General features: G+C 38.8%; 1 protein-coding gene across 4 annotated transcripts in view; it reads right to left on the bottom strand.

Moving 5' to 3' along the window:
* LOC129740640 (uncharacterized) overlaps window positions 1-21,001 on the bottom strand; it is a 315,420-nt gene that overhangs the window by 211,923 nt on the left and 82,496 nt on the right. Inside the window, exon 1 of one of the 4 annotated variants that reach the window (XM_055732387.1) lies at window positions 15,244-15,514. The exons of the other annotated variants lie outside the window; for them this stretch is intronic. The gene's annotated coding sequence lies outside the window, so the exon portion shown is untranslated. Of the gene's footprint in view, window positions 1-15,243; window positions 15,515-21,001 lie in introns of those variants that run through there. 4 annotated transcript variants of the gene reach the window in all.

Here is a 21,001-nt window from a genome sequence, read left to right as displayed (position 1 = left end):
AAAAAAAATACTCGAATTGTGCGTAACGGGTGTTAGATAAAAAATGAGAATTTTTTCAATCACATGTAAAAAAATCATTATTTTTTTTCATCGATTTCAGTATTTTTTGTTAATAACATAATGTATTTTCTTCAAAAAAATGTCAATGAATGTTTAAGTAAGGGCCGTGGTCTGTTGATCGACGCAACTTTGTCGCGATGCTCTCACAAGAACGTTGTACGGCACTAACGTCCATTTTCCGGATACAATTCCGGATTCTTGTAGTCAGTTGCTTCGTGTCCTTGGCCCTCCAATTGTTTTATACACTAGGGCACTGAGTGAACCAAAGAAATCCTCTATTGGGCGGCACTGGGGTATGTTTGTTGGGTTACGATATGCGTTTTGGACAGTGGAAAATAGCTTTCGTCATCCAGAACGAATGACGTCCCGCGATATTTTTTGGTCATTATCGTTCATTATCGTCACCGGACGACCACTTCCGACCTTCCGCTCTACGTTCAGGGAACCCAGGATACGATATACCATACTGACAGGTACATTTTCTTCCTTAAAATGTGCCACCGTGAACTTTTTTCCTTGCTGGAAATGCGTTTCGTAGAACCGTACAATGCGTTCGCGGAGCACGTGCTGTTTCGACGCCATCTTTGCTTTGACTAAATTCAAACTAGCAAAACCAAACACGCCTACTGTTTCTAGGGAGCTTAAAGAGCAATTTTCTTGGAGAAAGAAATTTTACGCTCTTTATTTGAGTTCAGAATGGGGGTAGGCTATGGCTATGGCTTATGTAAAACTTATTTGTGCTCAAAATTCGATGAAGGTCACTTGGAAATGGCCAGACTCGCGACTAGTTTTACATTAATTTTCTATGGGCTCCCCCTTTCGTGGTTGGATGGTTATCATCTCGTTCTATAAAAACACTGACATGCTTCAAATTTGATAGAATCACTTCATAATTAATAGTTGTTCGAGATTTGTTGTAATTTATTCTGATTTTTATAGCACCTCCTTTCAAAAACAGTTAGTTTTGTAAGGTCTTACTCAACCCCACCCCACCATTTTGTAAAAGGACCAATAGCTCAGTAAAATAAACAATCTTGTTGTACCAATTAAACGTTAATTTTATATGAAATCCCTTCTCACCAAGGTTGCCGAAAAAACATTCTGTGTTTTTTGTTTACTATTTTAGCTGGGAAAATCCAATTACCATTATCAATCTTAGCACTTTTTATTAATTTAAAGTAAGAAGTCTAAATTTTATATTGGTATACAAAATAATAATTTTGGAAATACTTTCAAAATTTAAAAATACTGTCATATCTGTGAATGTTAAAAAATTCTGTGTTCTGTGTCACAGAATCTGTGAAGAAAATTCGCTCAAAATTCTGTGTAATTAAAGATTCTTGCTCCTCACTGTCGGATTCTCAGAAAGAATCCTCCCGAACACTTCAGCTTATTTCAGAAACTCGCGTCTGTAACCGGCAAAATTCGCAAACTGACTGATTGAGTAATCAGGTAAACACTAGTGACACCATGCCATAGTAAATTTTAGATGAGCTAGGAAGCTTTTGGGAACGGCCATACATTTTCTCCTAACTACATAACGTCAAACATTTACCTGGCGTTGCGTATAACCGATTTTTTCTCTCCCTATTTTTGTCATCTGCCAACTCTGAAAGGGCCTTTTTGATACGCTCAGATAAGAACATTCAATAGAAAGCAGATATTACTCAGAGTGTTTTATATGCTATTTTGATCTATTTATTTCTGCTATTCATATGTGTCCTACAATCTCTTCCACCCCTACTTTTTGAAGGTATGGATACTTGATGGAAATCAGACCGGCTCTGCTCAAAATAAAATGAAAAGTAGAGACAAATTTTTATGTGTAAAGTCCTAAATTTCGAATTTAAATTTACATATTGGATTCAAATATCAACCAATCTTTTAAACATATCTAATTAAAATACGTAAATTCCAGTTGTGGAATCGATTACAAGAAAAAAAAATCTCCTAATAGCTCATTAATTGAAAGAAATATTCATAAACCTATTCAAAAATTTTATTTTTTAAAGGTCAATTTAATTTTACAAGCCTTTTCTTATTTTTCTTTAATGAATCATAATTTTAAACATTTTTTTTCTTTCGGTTTACTTCCTCAATCCAAAAAATCAATTAATTATTGAATTACACCTGCCCATCGAAGTTAAAAATACTTGCTTTTTTGTTGATTTTTTTTTGCAAAAATACTTTTTTTTTCTTTATTGAATTTCATTGTGAGATCTCTGCCTTCCGATCAAAGCTCTATGATTAGACACGCTTCAAGTTTTGTTTTTTTTTTCGAATTCATTCCACAAAAATCGGAGACAAATTAATTTATTCGTTAAAAATTGTTCGCTACGAAAGCTGACAGCAGCAGCGAGCGATTCCCAACACACGACGCCGATGTCCAGCAACGACGCCCGGAGCACTCACGAGAGGAGAAGAGTGCCACACAGACGCGAGCATTATGCGCGACGCGCCTAGCAGGTTCTAGGCGTTTCCATCTGGCGCATGCACGTGGTCCTGTGCTTGCGTGACAGCCTATTTAAGGGCGCATTCTCTATGCGCCTTGAGTTAGTTCCATTTAGTAAGCAGTGTAGTTAAGTTGTGTATAAATAGAGTTGTGAAGAGAAATAAACGTGATTAGAGACAAAGTTGGAAATTTATTGGTGTTCCTGCCTTTCTCGTCCAGGAGTTTGTTCTCTGCTCTGTTCCACTGCTTGGATCTCCGGTAGTGATTGGTGACGCAATCCCGGTTCTTGTCAGAACCAAACCAAGAGTTTAGTCTTCCCGCGTCCAGACCTACTGGAGAGAAGGATCTCTTCAGACACGTGTATCTCGGTGCGCTGTTCGCACATCGCAAAGTCAGTCCGGAAACAATCAGCTCACTAGCAGATCCACCCCGTGTGAGTCACACGTTAAAAAACAAAAATATTTTTCTGGTTTTACTATCAAAAGCATATAGCATTTTCCAAGTTATGTCTCTGTCCAAAACATTGGACACTAATCTCATTACGCGTTTGAGCCTTCGAGACATTAACAAATTGAAACTTTTTTTTTCAAAAGTCCAATGAAATCTACCAAACTCACCTATTCATTAATTTATTTTTTTGGTTTTTTCGCTGCTTTTTTCGTGCTATCGAGGTTAAAAATCAAACGAAGTTCCCTCAAGTAGTGGTCCTATTCGGTCGTCAATTGCCGAATTCATACAGCAGTGGAGGTTGGCCAACTGTATTCCTCCACCAGCCCAAGAGTGCGGTCCCGACGTCTGGACAGAAGCATCAATTTGTTTTGCCATCACCATCGGCGCCAAGACCATCAGCAGAGCATTAATTGTGTCCCCCGATTATTCTGGATTTGGATACCTTACGGAAGACTATCCGGGCAATCCGGTTCTGTTTGCCGTACCCGGATAACGGATTCATTGAGCAGCTCCCCTGGGAATCCCTTGTTGACGTTTCCATATCAAGGCCATCTTCAATCAAAGAAGGAAGTCCGGTTGCCGTCGTTTCGCCGAAGCCTACTACTATCAACGAGGTGTACCACGTGTCTGGACGACTCGAGAAGCTAACAGTGATTGCAAGTTTGTAAATTTTCTTTTTTCACTATCCTTTTTCTATATTTTCTCTGTATATAGTTTTCATTCATTGTGTGCTTCGTTTTTATTGCTGGAGCGGGAGACATTTGTCTTTCCGCTTTAAAATATGAACGAAGGCGGGGGGTTAAACCCAGTTGGGGATGATGGGAACAACATCTCCGAAGATGAGGAGCTTCCGGAGGGTTCGGCTGAAGCTGGTCCTTCCAATGCTCATATTTCTTCGATGGAGGGTAAATCCACATCATCACCAACTGAGAGTAGAGCAACCCGGCTCCGAACATATCCTGAAAGTTCAACTTTTTCTGGGCCTTAGGTGGTTTTTATCCGGCCCAAAGAAAACGGAAAAAGCTTAAATGTTGTTCAGATTACAAAAGATCTGGCGAGGTGGAACTCCGTAACCAGTATCACTAAGGTAAGACCGAACAAATTGCGCATTGTTGTGGCCAATCGGAAGGCTGCAAATGGAATTCTTGCCAGTATTTTTTTCAAATTAGAGTACCAGCTGTACATTCCGTCTCGAGACGTAGAGATCGAGGGTGTTATAACTGAAACGAGTCTGGAGGCGGAATATGTTAAGTCCCACGGCGTTGGTAAGTTTAAGAGCCTTGATTCGACTTCGGTCGAAATCTTGGATTGTCGTCAACTCACAACTGCCAACGTCGTTAATGGAGTTAAAAAGTATTCTCCTTCAGGCTCGTTTCGTGTGACCTTCGCGGGCACCGCTCTCCCTCACTACGTCTTGATTGACGGAATTTTAAGACTTCCTGTTCGTCTTTATGTGCCTCGCCCAATGCAGTGCAAAAATTGCATCAAATTGGGTCACACTGCGTCCCATTGCTGCAATAAGAAGCGCTGCCCTCTTTGTGGGGAGAGTCATGGGGAAGGAGCATGCTCAGCAATAGAGCAGAAATGCGTCTATTGCGGGGGCTCACCCCATGATATCTCGTTGTGCGAGGCATTTAAGGGCAGCTGGGATAAACAGAAGCGCTCTTTGAAAGAACGTTCCAAACGTTCGTACGCCGCTATACTAAAGAGCGCTTCTCCACCGACCCAACCTCAATCTAGTAACATATTTTCTGTGTTGTCAGTTGATCATGATGACACGGACACAGCTGATGATGAACACCCTGTCTGCTTTGTAGGAAACTCTCGAAAGCGCGCAAAAGCGACTTCTCCCAAAATACCTAACAAAATTGCAACCGTTATCCCTCCAATCACCATTGGGAAAAGGCCGACTAATGGGGAAAAAGTAAATCAAGTGCCTCCTGGTTTTCGAGGAAATATTTCTCCACAGAATAAACCGACAGCTTCGAGATCTTCAAATCCCGAATCCCAGATCCCGAATTCTAATCACTTTTCTAGTGAAACGTCTACTCAATCTGGGATTTTTAAACTAACTGAAATTTTAAATGGGATTTTTTCGTATTTCAACGTTTCTGAATCAATTAGAAGCATTGTCACTGCAATGCTACCTATCGTGAAGTCATTTTTAATGCAGATGATGCAAACTTGGCCCCTTCTTTCAGTGTTTGTCTCTCTTGATGGCTAATTCAGGCCGAGAGGTCGGAGATATCACTGTATTACAGTGGAATTGCCGTAGTCTAATCCCCAAACTGGATCCGTTCAAATTTCTTCTGCATGAAACTAATTGTGATATTTTTGCTTTGTCCGAAACTTGGCTTTCTTCTCAAAATGATATCTCTTTCCACGATTTTAATATTATCCGCCTGGACCGTGACGATTCTTATGGAGGGGTGCTTTTAGGGATCAATAAGCGCCACTCATTTTATAGAATCCACCTTCCTTCGTCAGGTGGAATTGAAGCTGTTGCATGTCATACAACTATAAGAGGTAGGGACTTATGCGTTGTCAGTTTATACTGGCCTCAGAGAGTTACAGTGGATCGAAGTCACCTAGAGAACCTTTGCTCAGTTTTGCCTGAGCCAAGGTTGATCCTGGGTGATTTCAATTCGCATGGAACTGTCTGGGGAGAACAAATTGACGATAGACGTTCTAATCTTATTTATGGCATTTGTGACAGTTTCAATTTTACAGTTTTGAACACGGGTGAAAAAACACGAGTACCTAAACCTCCTGCAAGACCAAGTGCAATTGACCTCTCACTCTGCTCAAACTCACTATCATTGGATTGCCAGTGGAAGGTAATCCCCGATCCCAATGGTAGTGACCACTTACTTATCAAAATTACAATCACCAATGGGGTCAACACTTCAAATTCAACAAATATGGCATATGATCTCACAAGACACATCGACTGGAAAAAGTACTCGGACGCAATTGATTCAGTCATAGATTCTGCTGCGGAAGTTTTACCTCCGTTGGAGGAATATACCTTTCTTGCTCGCTTGATTTATGATACTGCAGTTCAATCTCAAACGAAACCCATCCCAGATCCATCTGTTCGTAGAAGGCCTCCCAATCCATGGTGGGACAGTCAGTGGACCAAACTTTACGTGAACAAATCGAACGCTTTTAAAGTTTTTCGGAAACACGGAACCTTGGATAACTTCAACGCGTATTTTTCTCTTGAGCAGCAATTCAAAAACCTGATCAAGGGAAAAAAACGTGCGCATTGGCGTAATTTTGTGGGAGGTTTATCGCGGGAAACATCCTTAAGCACTTTGTGGAATGTGGCGCGAAGCATGCGTAATCGTTCTTCCACGAACGAAAGTGAAGAACATTCGCATAAATGGATTTCCAATTTCGCACGGAAAATCTGTCCAGATTCTACACCTGTGCAAAAAATCATCCGAAGTGTGCCTCCGAATAGATGTGATTTGGATTCCAGTTTCTCGATGGTGGAATTCTCACTTGCTCTCCTCTCTTGTAACAATTCAGCTCCGGGATTTGATAAAATAAAATTCAACTTGTTGAAAAACCTTCCGGATTCTGCTAAATTTCGCTTGTTGAATTTATTCAATCAATTCTTGGAGCAGAACATTGTTCCCGAAGATTGGAGACAAGTGAGAGTTATTGCCATCCAAAAGCCTGGGAAACCAGCGTCCGATTTTAATTCATACCGTCCAATAGCGATGTTGTCTTGTATTCGGAAATTGATGGAGAAAATGATTTTGTTCCGATTGGATAAATGGATGGAAACAAATGGTCTCCTTTCAGATACTCAGTTTGGGTTTCGCAGGGGCAAAGGGACAAATGATTGTCGTGCTTTGCTGTCTTCAGAGATACAAATGGCGTATGCGAAACGTGAACAAATGGCTTCAGTGTTTCTAGACATAAAGGGAGCTTTTGATGCAGTCTCTATAGAGGTTTTGTCAGACAAATTGCACTCCCGGGGTCTGCCTCCTCTTTTGAACAACATCTTATACAGCTTGCTTTGTGAGAAACATTTGAACTTTGCTCACGGGGATCTTGCTGTTAGAAGGTCCTCTTACATGGGCCTCCCGCAGGGTTCATGTTTGAGTCCACTTTTGTATAACTTTTATGTAAGCGACATCGACAGTTGTATCTCTGAAGGCTGCACTCTAAGACAACTTGCAGATGACGGCGTGGTGTCTGTCACAGGATCTACTGAGTCTCATCTGCACGGGCCTTTACAAGATACTTTAGACAGATTGTCTTCCTGGGCTTTGGGGCTTGGGATTGAGTTTTCTCCACAGAAAACGGAGATGGTTGTTTTCTCTAGAAAACATAGACCTGCTCAACCTAAGCTTCAACTCCTCGGTAGAACTATCACACAATCGAGGTGTTTTAAGTATCTTGGGGTTTGGTTTGATTCCAAATGTACCTGGAAAGCTCACGTTGAGTATTTGAAAGGAAAATGCCAACAAAGAATTAATTTTCTCCGATCAATCACTGGCACCTGGTGGGGAGCCCATCCAGAAGATCTTATTAAATTGTATCGAACAACTATTCTCTCAGTGATGGAATATGGTGGCTTCTGTTTTCAATCGGCTGCCAAAACACACCTCATAAAACTCAAGCGAATCCAATACCGTTGTCTTCGCATCGCTTTGGGTTGTATGCCATCAACGCATAATATGAGTCTCGAAGTTTTGGTATTCCTGCCTCCCTCTAAAAGATCGATTAAGTTTACTATCTCTTCGGTTCCTCATCAGGTGTGAGGTCATGAACCCATTGGTGATTGCAAATTTCGAAAGGCTACTTGAGCAAAATCTTCAAACCAGATTTATGTCTATATACCATAATGACCCCAAGCGCAGATTCAAAGCATCTTTATCATAATTACAATATACTGAGGAACTGACATTTTTGAGAGACCAAATATATTCTATGAAAATGTTAATCAAATTAACGAGAAAGAACTAAAATTGAAGTTTGAAATATCAATTCATTAAGAAATAAGATACAGCGATGCAAAGACAAAATTGGATGTCTTTGTTTTGAGTTAGATTTTTTTTCTACCGGAAAATCCAGAATAGCGGTCAAAAAATTCATCGGACCCCCACATATTTATACATCATTGGATAGATGTATTCTTAACAATTCCAGAAATTAAAAAAAGCACGCAAATACTGCAAAGTTGTCAGAAATTATAAGCAATTTAAAAATAAAATTGTTTTTTGGGACTTTTTTCATTCGGAGCCAACTACAGACAACCTAGTAGAACATATTCACTTCCTTTTAAAATATTTAGAAACTAGAAAAAATAACCTACACAATGAATCCAATATCATAAAAATCGGTCAACATTTGCGGCCACGGGAATAACAATAAATTACAAGTCAAATTTCCCCGAAACGCAGATTTTGCGAACAGCTTTGGAAGGTTAAGCAAGCAATAAATTTGAACGGATATTTTGAGAACAACTTTGGAACGCTAAGTTTCTTTTTTACGTGAAAACATTAATTTTTTAACTTTAAAATCTTCAAAGATGAAATTTAATTGAAGTTTCACAGTTACACAAGTATTAGGATTTACTCTAAAATATTCTCAAAATCATCATTAGAAAACAGAAACCAAGATCTATCCGCTGAACTAAAAAATTTTTTTGTTCGGTTATAACCCACAGCCATACCGCTTGATCAACTGTTTCGAGTTGCGTCGAATTGAGCCATTTAGTTCCGCTCAAGATCATTTACCCTAATCCAAACCACCAGACATTATTTTGCCAAGTTTCTAGTAAACACACAAATTATGTTTCTATTGCCAGTCCATTTTCCTGAATTCTTCTCGTTAGTTTATCGTGGATGGCTTGTTTCAAAATTTAAACCAAATCATACCCGAAGGAGTTTCATGAAAAGGTAGCATTTCACTCGCGTTAAAATATTATAATTTCGTTCGGAACTAAAAATAGAACCCTTCGCTCCATCACCAGATTGAATCACAAATCTTAAAGTTTATTTTCTGAGATTTTTCTAATCACTGATTTGTATTGTCATAACTTTTTCAAACATAAATTTACAATGCACTTTTCAATTTTAATCAGGCATGGTACCCGAAACGAAAATGTAAATCGTAGCACGAACGCGAGGTGACGGAAAAAAACACAACCCTTTGATATCAGAAATCGATTTTACTAAAAAGAGGCCACCGAAAAGGGATTAAATTTTTGGAAATAATTCCGTTTTTATGCAACGATCAAGTCGAAATTTATACACGGGTGTTGGGACGGTCAATTGATTTTAGATTTCAATATTTATATCAAACGACAAAAAAGGGGGTCTTCCATATTAACTGTTAAATTTGTTTTTGCAATGACAAACGAAAATTTGTATACTGGAGTTTTTTGGCACGGCATTGATTCCTGATTTCAAGTTTAGTTACAAACGTCAGAAAATGTGATCGTCCATATTACGTGTTCAACATTTTGCAATTATTGCTTTACAATGCATTCGGTAAAGCATCTGGAAAAAGCCTGGCAATTGACATGCATTCAAATTGTTCATGACATATTCTAAATTGAAAACGAAACGGATTTCGTATGGGATCAGCTAGTTCAAAATAAAAAATAAACAAAAAAAGTGACTTAATAACTACTTTTTTGGATGTTGCCAAAAACGATCGGTTTAAAACGCATTCGCATTCGCATGAACAGTCGCCTAAAACTTCGGTTGGTGCTACTCATCAGCTCTCCGTTTTATGAAATTACAGTCGTTCGGAATTGTAATATCTTCTCTTTGGAGATTGTGGTGCACCAAACATACATATAATTCCAAAAGAAGCTAGATCTTTTATTTCGTTGCCTCAGACTATGAAATCTCTTAACAGCGATTGAAACGGATGACGCCAAAATCAAACGTTGCCGAAATCGAACAGGCTCTGTAGTACTTTAACCAACATTATTGACTGGTTCTTGCTGCAAAATATGAATGAAATTGAGGAAAATAAAATTGACTATCGAAAGAAGTTGATTTGCTTGACTTCAGGTTATTTATCAAATATAGTAAACTTTCAGATAAGTGCACCGCTGCACTTATGTTTTAAATAGTGAATTTTCTCTGCCGATGATTTTTCTACTGTCCACAGTGTGTGAAACGAAAGTTCTGAACGATGAATATTGCTTAATAGAGCATTCCATTTTTTCTTCTGGTGTTTATTTACTGATATTTTTTGGTTTTACATTTACAAGGTTTTCTTAAAACTCCTTTTTAAATTCAATTATGTTTTGTTGATGTCCATGTTGAAACAATCTTTTAAAAACAATCTTTTGAAACAATCTTACCATATACCAAGGTAGAACAATAATTTTTCTTACTGACTCTGGCCTATTTTTCATATTTAGGTAGTGCAATTTTTCGAAAAAAATTCTCGATTCATTATGTTCGGGAATTCCCGGGATTTTTGCATGGTTCCCCGGGACTCGGGAATTCCCGAAATTGTTTTATTCTCAGAAATTCCCGGGACGGGCACTTTTATTTAAACGACCACTTTTCCATCAATCTATTTCCAAATTTTGTTCTTTTCTTCCAAGGATAGTTGATTAAACAATCAATATGTTTCGAAAAAAAACATTACCATTGTCAAGGATTCCAAAATATGGTAATGTTGCAACAAAAGTCAGAAACGAAAACTGCTCTGTTCCACAATGTTCAACAATCAACTTCGCAAATTATCATTCATTTCATTTTCAACTTCTGCAGAAACCTTTCATCTAATTTCGTTTGTGTTTTATATCGAAAGCGAAAAGCAACGGAATCGCTGAACGAGTTCACACCGACAATGGCGTTTTCAAAATTCAATGAATTTGTGATGCTGACTTCCTAGAATCGACCCTCTCCCCAACCGCACTTTCCATTCCATTTCCTTGCGAATGATGTTCCACCCGAATGGAAAAACCACACGCTTAAACGTAAAATGTTCCCTCTTCCCTCTCTACATGGATTGTTTCGTGGAAATTTACAGCAGCAGCACATCAGCAAATCAATATTAGATGATGGCAATGCTTTCAAAACCAACTAAACATCATTGCACAATCGCACAGAGCAGACCGATTTTTTTTTGTTATTGAAAGCAATCGTACAATGGTTTCGAATCAAAAATTGATAGCAGCTTTTTGCTTTTCGGGCCCGACCTCAGGTCGGCAGCAATTTTTTTGATGCTAGAGGAAAGCATGGAAATAATGCAATATTTCAACCTGACACGTCCGATGTGACCATTAATCAGGACTAGGTTTCCGTTTTTTCCGATTTTCCGCTGATTTTTTTTTGTCAGTAGTCAATTGATGAGAAGCTTAGAGACGAGAATCGTTAAAGTCTGATCATTCTCTATGGAGCCACTAGTAGAAGACGAAGGAAAACCATTATCAATTCCATCGGACGATTTACCGGAAGAAATGCGTAAAGAAAAATCGTGGCATCGAAATGTAGCAAAATTGCTAACGGAAGTTGGCTCCAGTGGTGTGCGAATTTTCTAATTCTGATCGCAAATGAAGCCCCATAAGAAGAAGTTCAGGGATGGGGACACAATATTCAAGAAGTCGACTGACTGGGAATCGTTCGAACGGAATAATCGCTTTGAGTCACTTCTTTGAATCAACGTCTTCGTCGTTTGAATTTTTCTCCGTCCCTCCGCTGGAGTTCAATCTCACGCAAACTTGCCCCGCTCGCGGACTTATGGTTGACTTTTTTCTGCCTGTCTTCTTAGATGGAGTCCCCGAGGGTGAACCAACGTTCTTACTAAGCTCATTTCCGGACTGCTCTCATGTTTCTTCACGGAGCAGAAGAAGATACACACGATAAGTTGAATGAGAAAAGTCTCGATACGAGTCGGTATTTTTTTCCTCATTTCATTTTTGGAAGACAGCTAACAGCAATAAAAAAAATAAGACAGCGAATGGTGGCTCCAGAGACATGTGACCGTGCCTGTCTTTCATGACTTTTTGATCAGTTCAAGTGCGTGACATATCTTCGTTCGTACGTTCGTTCGTCTGTCAGCACCTTTTGTGGGGGGCAGATGTGTTTTTTTCTCATGTATCTATCTCATTTTATCAGCAAGAAACTCATGAAGTTGTGGCTTCTGCTGGTGGAAACAGCGGGTACAGATTTGGCGATGATTAGGGCGGAATTTGTTTTCCACTTTGATGATATGCTCAGACTTACTCGTCGCGTGTCTGCTGGCATCGTAGCATCATCATCATCATAGGTGGGGTGTTGATTAAAGTCTCGGAAAATAAATACAGATGAGGATTTTCCCCATGAACACATTTTCGATATTACTTTTCTCACTTTTACTTGGTAGTCTTTATTAAAATGGTGGGAAATGACAACCGCCACGGAGTTATCGTTCGATTGCGTGAAATGAATATATTTCACACAATTGCGAAATTTTATCGCAGTACTCTCAATACGGTTTAGATAAAATTTCGTTGATTAGACAACAAACTTTTCATTATTATTTCTATTATTTCAACTATCGGGGAAAGAAAACAAATGTAAGAGAATTTGTAGTTAGAAATATTTAATATTCAGGGGGATTTTTTTGACATCTTACGCATTTTATTCAAGCTCCGTAAATTTTTTTAATCAAATGAAGTTTTTAATGTTAGATATAGAGATTTTTCCGGTTGTGTTTCTCTAAAATCCTCAGCTTTAGTCCTCTTTTTAGTCCTCACCGAAAGCTCCAAGGCAGCAGGTCTCAAAATCAATGTCGGAAAGACCAAGTCGATGGAAATCAATACAGAAAATCGTTCCAATTTCGTGGTAGCTGGACAACAGGTTGAGACAGTGGAGTGCTTCCAGTATCTTGGTAGCCAGATTACGCCTGATGGTGGGACCAAGAAGGACATCGAGACCCGGATCAGAAAAGCCCGATTTGCGTTTGCGAGTCTCCGAAACATCTGGCGATCACGCCAGATCTCTCTACGAACTAAGATCCGAATCTTCAACTCAAACGTCAAATCCGTATTGCTGTACGGGTGTGAAACTTGGTGCACATATGCGGTGATGACGCGAAAACTGCAAGTTTTTGTGAATCGCTGCCTGCGGAACATCATCCGCGCTTGGTGGCCTGGCAACTGGATCTCAAACGTTGAACTTCATCGTCGGTGTCATCAAAAGGCGCTAGAAATAGAGATTCGGGAACGTAAGTGGAGATGGATTGGGCACACGCTGCGAAGAGATGAAAACGAGATTTGCAGAGAGGCGCTTGACTGGAATCCAGATGGGCATCGGAGAAGAGGCAGGCCCAAAAGCTCGTGGCGGCGAAGTCTAGCCGCTGAAATCCGCACAGTTGACGAGAACCTCGGCTGGCAGCAAGTGAAGACGCTGGCCCCGGATCGCCAGCAGTGGAGATCTTTTATCTCAGCCCTATGCGCCGGTCAATCGGCGCTGGACCCTTAGGTAGGTTCTCTAAAATGTTTGTGAACCACATATGCAGTTTATCGTGATAAGGCGAAAAAAAAATTCCCCAGCGTGGGTGAGTAATTGGAGCAATCAGAGAAATGTACCATCATGGTAGTGAATTTTACCTCAGATCTGTCGCTGTTTCCTTGGGAAAGTCCGCCAGTAGTTGTTCAAGAAGAAATGTTGTGAGAAAAAAGGCGTTGTAAACTGTGTGCTATTGTAAAATAGTTAAAAATAATCCTACCAGCTTGGATTCGCCATTGCTGTTACTTACGAAAAATGGAACATTCTGGCTAGTGAAAATCCTTCATTGTTTTCCTGGGAAAGGCCGCCAATAGACCAAAAAGAAAATTTTTTTAGAAAAAGTGGTTCCCAAGGAAGCTGGATGTGCCTTTCACCAGATTTTAACGCTTTAAAGATTAAGCCTTAAAAGATTGGGAAATGTTTTTAGGTGGAATAATCCATTGCGTTGGGAGCAGTATTGATGGTGCAAAAATAGTGTTTCTATTTTCAGGTTTTCTAAACGTCCTCGGAGTTACGGCTTACGGGGACCTGAAAAATATTTTCAGTTGTTACTCGAAGATAAGTATCCTGAATTACAAATACAATTTTGAAGGAATTTAACATCCAGAGCTCGAATATGGTGTTAGATTTCATCTATGAGCTCTAGTTTCGTTGTTACACGGAGAAAAAAGTATAGTATTTCCAACAATAATCCACTTATCTTCAATCATATTTCTGATTGCTTCTCGGCTAACTTTAAATCCTAATCTTTCAACTATATATAGAGTAGGTTATCTTATTGATTGTGTGCATTCAATTACACATATATTGGATTCAACTTTAACCGTACAATTGATTTTCTGCATTCAACAACAAATATAAAAGATACAATTGTAACATTATGATTGATTTCAAGCATTCAACGATAAATATGAGACATACAAATATACAGAAACAGTAGTTTTAATTGTTTTTCTGTGATTGGTTTTAAGAATTCAGCTATAAATATGATGGATTGATTTTATGCGGTTCTCTTTCATAGTTTTACTGCATTAATTATTATTTGTTCATAAATTTCGTCTCATTGCTTTTATTTGGAGCTGCTGAAGCGTACACAAATTTAAAGATACAAAGAATAACATGTTGTTTTGATCATCCATTTCAATCTGAAGTATTCACTTTTATTTCACAATCCGGCTTAAACACATCCGCATGGAGCCGGATGTTATAAAACTTTCACGATCCTATCAAAGCTCTGTGCTGATTTAGCATGCTGAAATATCCCAGACAACCATTTGGTGGGTGTTTCGAATTTGCAACGCAAATATACGTGTAAACATATCGTATATAATGTAGCAAAACCAGTATATACGTATCATTTTGGAGGCCATATAGGTACATTAGCAAACATATGCTTGATTTGGATTGTATTAGATTTCGATGTGCACGACTTGTCATGCGCATCATTTACGACTACTCTGATTCTTTTTGAAATATGCTATGACAATTTACATCATCGTATAGATGATTGAGGTTGTACTATACGACATTTTTCGTAACAATATGGAAAGTTTGACGACTTATTTGGTCGTCTTTTGCGACTTGAGTGCAGGGCTCTCATTTTCCGTCAGTTGAATAAAAATAAGATTATTATTTTTTTTGTACTTTAAACCAATTGGTTTATTCATCCCCAAAAATAATAAACGTAAGATTATTACAAAGAAATGCGTTTTTTGCTGTCAAATTCAAGTTTATATCGTACAAATTTATTATTTGCCTGATTGCTGATTTTTTTAACGTTCATGAAGTTATTGTTAGTACCTGGACTTGATCCCCTGACCATACGATCTGCAGCTCAAGATGGTTCCTCGACGCTATCTGGAATATATAAATTCAAGGTGATTTGCTTCAAAGGCATTAAACCAAAAGCAAATCGTATATTTCTATAACTTAAATCTTTTAAATCGTAGAACACGTCATCGATGATCAAAAAATAGACCAACATTTTGAAGGCTCCTTTAATACGATTCCAATCATCGATGTCCCATTATCATAAACGATTTTATTGAACTTTTTTGTATTCTTTTACGATTTCCAGCAAATACGTTTTACGAAAATCAGACATGCGAATCAATTTGCAAAGGTATACGATTGCATGCACATTATTACGAGTCAATGCAGTTATACACGTTTTTTATTTCGAATTATTTTATGCATAGCACGACAAAATCTCTCAGTCACGGCTGATCACCGTATATCGGTCGTTTCACGGATTTGACAACCTGATGGTCCATCACGAACAACCAAAGATAAGAAGTGTGGAAAGTCACTGCCAGCTGACGATGGATTTTGGTGAGATTGTTTTATGTTGAAACTTTTCAATCCTATCTGCCTAGTAGGATTTTCTATTTTTACCCTTACAGAACGGTTGTACTCCATTTACCCGAAAACCATTGCCCAGAATTAAAAGTCCCCAGAATTTCAATCGCCAGAAAGAACCATTCCCCAGAATTTTTTTCCCCAGACGAACCATTCCCCAGAAAAATTTTCGCCAGAGTGTACCATTTCCCAGAATTGTTTTTACCAGAATGAACCATTTACCAGAAATTTTTTCGCCAGAAGAACCATTTCCCATAAAATGGAAAACATTTATCCTTACTTGAAATTATTTTTAAAAAAAACATGGAATTGTTTCAAAAAATGGGGTTTCATAACTTTATTCTTTTGCGGCAAGGCCGCAACCAACGAGGATGAAGGTGCTGAAGCGGCACAAAGCCGCCGAAGCTCCCAAATCCGAGGTGGCCGCCGACCCACCGTCGGAAGCGGCGGCCCCATTACATTGGTCTAGGTCTGCCGGGGCTTCCTAGGTCTGCGTGAAAGCTAGGGGTGATCCCTTGGCTCCGTCCGCCACGCGACAGGATTGTATCCCATTTACCCGAAAACCATTGCCCAGAATGATTTTTTCCCAGAATGACAAATACCCGAAATCAAACCCCAGAATAAACCATTTCCCAGAAAAAAATTCCCCAGAATGCACCATTTACCAGAAATTTTTTCCCAGAATGGAGCATTTCCCAGATTTTTTTCCCCAGAATGGAACATTTACCAGAATGGCACAAATCCCAGATTTTTCCCCTAGTATTTTTATTTGTTTTTTTTTTTCTAATGAATTCTTGAATATTTCATATGATTCGAAATTAATTTTTTCAAAATGATTTTTTAAATGAAACTACGACTGTGAAATTTTCCAACTAAATTTATTTTAGAACCAATATTGTGCTTTGTTTATGGTTTGGGTACTTTAATTGATTCAATGCTTACCATGGTCCTTTAAAAACCCGTTTTGGTATCCGACTCCTCACGCTGCGCGTTCGAACTTGAAAGACGTTTTGTCCTTCACGCTGTCGCGTGGCGGACGGGGCTAAGGCTGATGTCATGCTGAAGCAACTAGCAACGCAACGCAACGCAACGTTCCAATAAGATTGCGTTGCATTGCATTGGTATGTCATGCTGGCGCGACCTGTCACTTTGAAATTCCCTACAAATCATCACTTCTCTACATCTGATAATGCTTTGAATCGTCTCCTTTCTTTCCGGAGCCATCAAAAACTCATCAAATCACGACCCGGATTGCAAGAATGCCGAAATTTGAACCGACAAAATTCCTTGTTTTTTTGCCGGAACTAAGAATTCATGAAAATTTTCTCGCCGATTAAGATAGTTTTTAGTTTATTATCACAAGTTCGGACAGATCTTCGTACTATTGTGCTTAAAACCCGGAATCACTGCTTCAAATCGAGAAAAAACAATGTTCCTATTGGATTTCCTACTAGTCGCGCTACTAAACACATTGGCATCAGATTGGTCGCGCTACACAAAGCAACCAGTATGACAGGTCTGCGCGATTTCCATGGAGATCAAATGAGAGCTGGTTAGTCGTGTGAACGTTGCGTTGTAGGTCGCGTTGCTAGTTGCTTCAGCATGACATCAGCCTAAGGGATCACTTCTAGCTTTCACGCAGACCTAGGAAGCCCCGGCAGACCTAGACCAATGTCTTAGGGCCGCCGCTTCCGACGGCGGGTCGGCGGCCTCCTCGGATTTGGGAGCTTCGGCGGCTTTGTGCCGCCTCAGCCCCTTCATCCTCGTTGGTTGCGGCCTTGCCGCAGAAGAATAAAGTTATGAAACCCCATTTTTTTTGTAACAATTCCTTTTTTTTTTAAATAATTTCTAGTAAGGATAAATGTTTTCAATTTTCTGGGAAATGGTCCTTCTGGCGAAAAAATTTCTGGTACATGGTTCATTCTGGTGAAAAAATTTCTGGGAAATGGTACATTCTGGCGAAAATTTTTCTGGGGAATGGTTCGTCTGGGGAAAAAAAATTCTGGGGAAAAAAATTCTGGGGAATGGTTCTTTCTGGCGATTGGAATTCTGGGGATTTTTAATTCTGGGCAATGGTTTTCGGGTAAATAGAGTACAACCCGCGACAGCGTGAAGGACAATATTTCTTTAAAGTTCGAACGCGCAATGTGAGGAGTCGGATACCAAAACAAAATAATTCAAGTACCCAAACCACAAAACATAATATCGGTTCTGAAATAATTTTAGCTGGAAACTTTCAAACAATTAGTTTCATTTGAAAAACCATTTTGAAAAATTTAATTTCAAATCATATGAAATTTACAATAATTCATTAGATTTAACAGCACAAAAATAAAACAAAAAAATACAAGAGGAAATAATCTGGGATTTGTGTCATTCTGGTAAATGTTCTATTCTGGATAAAAAAAAATTCTGGGAAATGTTTCATTCTTGGAATAACATTTCTGGTAAATGGCGCATTCTGGGGAAATTTTTTCTGGGAAATGGTTCATTCTGGGGTTTGATTTCGGGTATTTGTCATTCTGGGGAAAAGTCATTCCCCAGTTCCCCAATACGGTAACAAATATTTTGCAGAATAACAAAAATTTAAAAAAAAAATCAAAACAATTCTGAAGTCTTGAATTGTCAAGTAAAAAATATCAACGATTTTTCAATCTTATGTTGTTCAGTCATCCACAATAGCCTATAGGAAGACTAATTACAAGTTTCAAGACTAACAGTTATCCACTGTCGCTGATTCCGATATTAGAGACCCTTTAGGGTAACAAATCGTTATTGATTTGTTTTCGCTTCTCAGTCGTTCCTGCGTTTGTTTTGCGTCAAGACGACCCACCAGCAGCAAAAAGAAGAAAAAAATCTGATATCAGAAAAGGCTGAATTCAATATCAGAACCATACTTATTTACAAACAAAAGAGCGGAGCATCTGCACCATTCTTCGATTTGGGTCCCTCGAGGGTCTGCGTTGAAAGAACATATTTTTCCCGCTGATTTGTTGTTTCTTCCTGCTAGACGGTTTTATATTTGAGAAAGAGAGTGAAAAAAGCAGCAGATTTTTATTCCTGATTGATGTTTTTCCGCTTTCATTTGAAATTGCGAGTGAACGGCAGAAAAAAATTATCATTCCAGTAGGCGTTTTCCCCCCACCCGTCACATAAACATCATCATCAACATGAATCGCTAATGCAGTCGCTCGTAATTTGTTTGTTTCGTGCTTTTTGACATTTTGTTTGCCACGATTTGTTTGTTTATGTTTAGTTTTCGTACTTAGTCGTTAATTTTTAATTCAAGCAAGCGAAAACAATCGTAGGTCACACAGAGTCTGGCGTGAAGTTGATTCGACTTGAAGTTTGAAATTGCTTCACGTACTTCCTCGTTTTCAAAAACTGGAACTTTTCGTCTTTTCCTCTGTTGACACATTAAGGTCGATGACAAAAAAAAACAAAATCAGAAACAATACGCTTACCATTGGTTTAAAATTCAACGAAAGCAAATCACGAAAGTACGCGCTTCCGAGAAGTATGGAAACAAATTAAAATGAATTTCTCCGGTGGCTCCAGAGAGTGAAAAACAAAGAGAAAGTCGTTGCAAAATTTAACGTTGGCAAACGGATTATTTTGCTCTACCGTCTACGTCAACCTACACAGCTCTCAAAATTTGTCGGTATAATTGCCCCCGGTTGTGGTTTTCCGATACAAATTGAAACGAGATGAAGACGACGGCGTCAGCTCTCGGTTTCCAATTTCATTCCAATGATGACGACGATGACGATTATGTGAAGTGCGAGCAGTCAAATTCTGGCGAATGGCTAAATTATTGGCCCAACTACGAGTGATGATGAAGGTTTTGCCATTTTGGAGAAATGATTTCGACTTTCGGTTGTACCATTTTTGGCCGTACTAATTGGCGGTTCCGGTGGGATTTGTTTATTGCGCTAAAGAGAAAGTTACTATTAGATCTGAAATATGTAAGCTTTTCTAGAACGTTTAAGTTTCTAAAATTAATATCAAAGCATTCCAAAATAAACACCCTAAAATGATATTTTTCATAGTTATATTTTCAATTTTCTTTTTTTGTTTAATATATTCTATAACGGTCGCCATGAGTCACTCACAACAAGTAAAACCTTAATCCGGATTTATCAACCGACCAATGTTTACCAAAAACAAAAGAAAAAAACAGCTATATGATTCCCTCCATTAGATGAAAACCCAAAGCCAGAAAACATCCACGGATGATACCGATCTACTGATAGTGATTTAATAACGAAATGGGACAGCAGGGCTCATGACTTGGAATATCCAATGTTTACCCCCCTCTTTGTTTGCATTTACTCACATCGTGCGCAACACTCTGATTTGATGATATCTTTTATTGAGGTTTTTTCCACCTACACGACGAGAGGGGGGAAAAGTTGAGCCAAAGTGCAACAGCTCAGCTGATTCCATTCAGGTGATATCATAAATGGGGTTTCGTTTTTTTTTTTTTGTTGTTTTGTTGATAACACGATAAAATCCTCACTTTCCAAAACATTCTGCGGATGCTCACTTTTTGTCAAGTGGCGATAGGGGAGGCTTCATCATTTTTTTAAGATAACATTCTGCAAACGATTTTTTTTTTTCGAAAAAGCTTAAGTCGAATTTAACTTTTATAAAATTTTATAAAATTTCACAAAGCAGCAAAAATCGACATTAAAAAAAGAAAAATCTCATTGTGTAACACTACGTTATAGGGATTTTTTTTCCATCCCTCATCTCGTAAAAACATTTTCTAATGACTTTATTTCCTGTCCGAAAAAAAACACGCCCCGGAAAGTTTAACGTTCGTGATCAAGCTCAATTCATCGGGGATCAAAAGCAGAGCGCGCTGTGTTATGTGGAAATATATCGTAAATCCACTGCGTTCGTTCGACCCCGAGGACGTGAAATTCCAGTGCAAACACGATTTTCCTCATCCAGCCATCCATCCAGTTCCAGCAAATCTGGATCCAGACCTCGAATGTCGTCTCCCGAGAAATTTTGTTTCGAGTGCAAAAAAAGTGCGACGTACGCTAAAACATTCAAACGAGAGAGAAAAATAACCGAAAACCGTATGCGTTCGTTTCATCGCAGAGGAAAATTGCACGTGTGCGACGCCCACCTGCAGCAATTCGTCATCGTCATCAGTCATCAATCCAAAAATTTGGTATCGAGTTGTGATCGG

This window comes from Uranotaenia lowii, chromosome 1 (genome assembly GCF_029784155.1).
Source record: "Uranotaenia lowii strain MFRU-FL chromosome 1, ASM2978415v1, whole genome shotgun sequence".
Taxonomy (NCBI): domain Eukaryota; kingdom Metazoa; phylum Arthropoda; class Insecta; order Diptera; family Culicidae; genus Uranotaenia; species Uranotaenia lowii.
The sequence above is the reverse complement of the archived record's forward strand: the minus strand, read 5'-3'. Positions and strand labels throughout refer to the sequence as shown.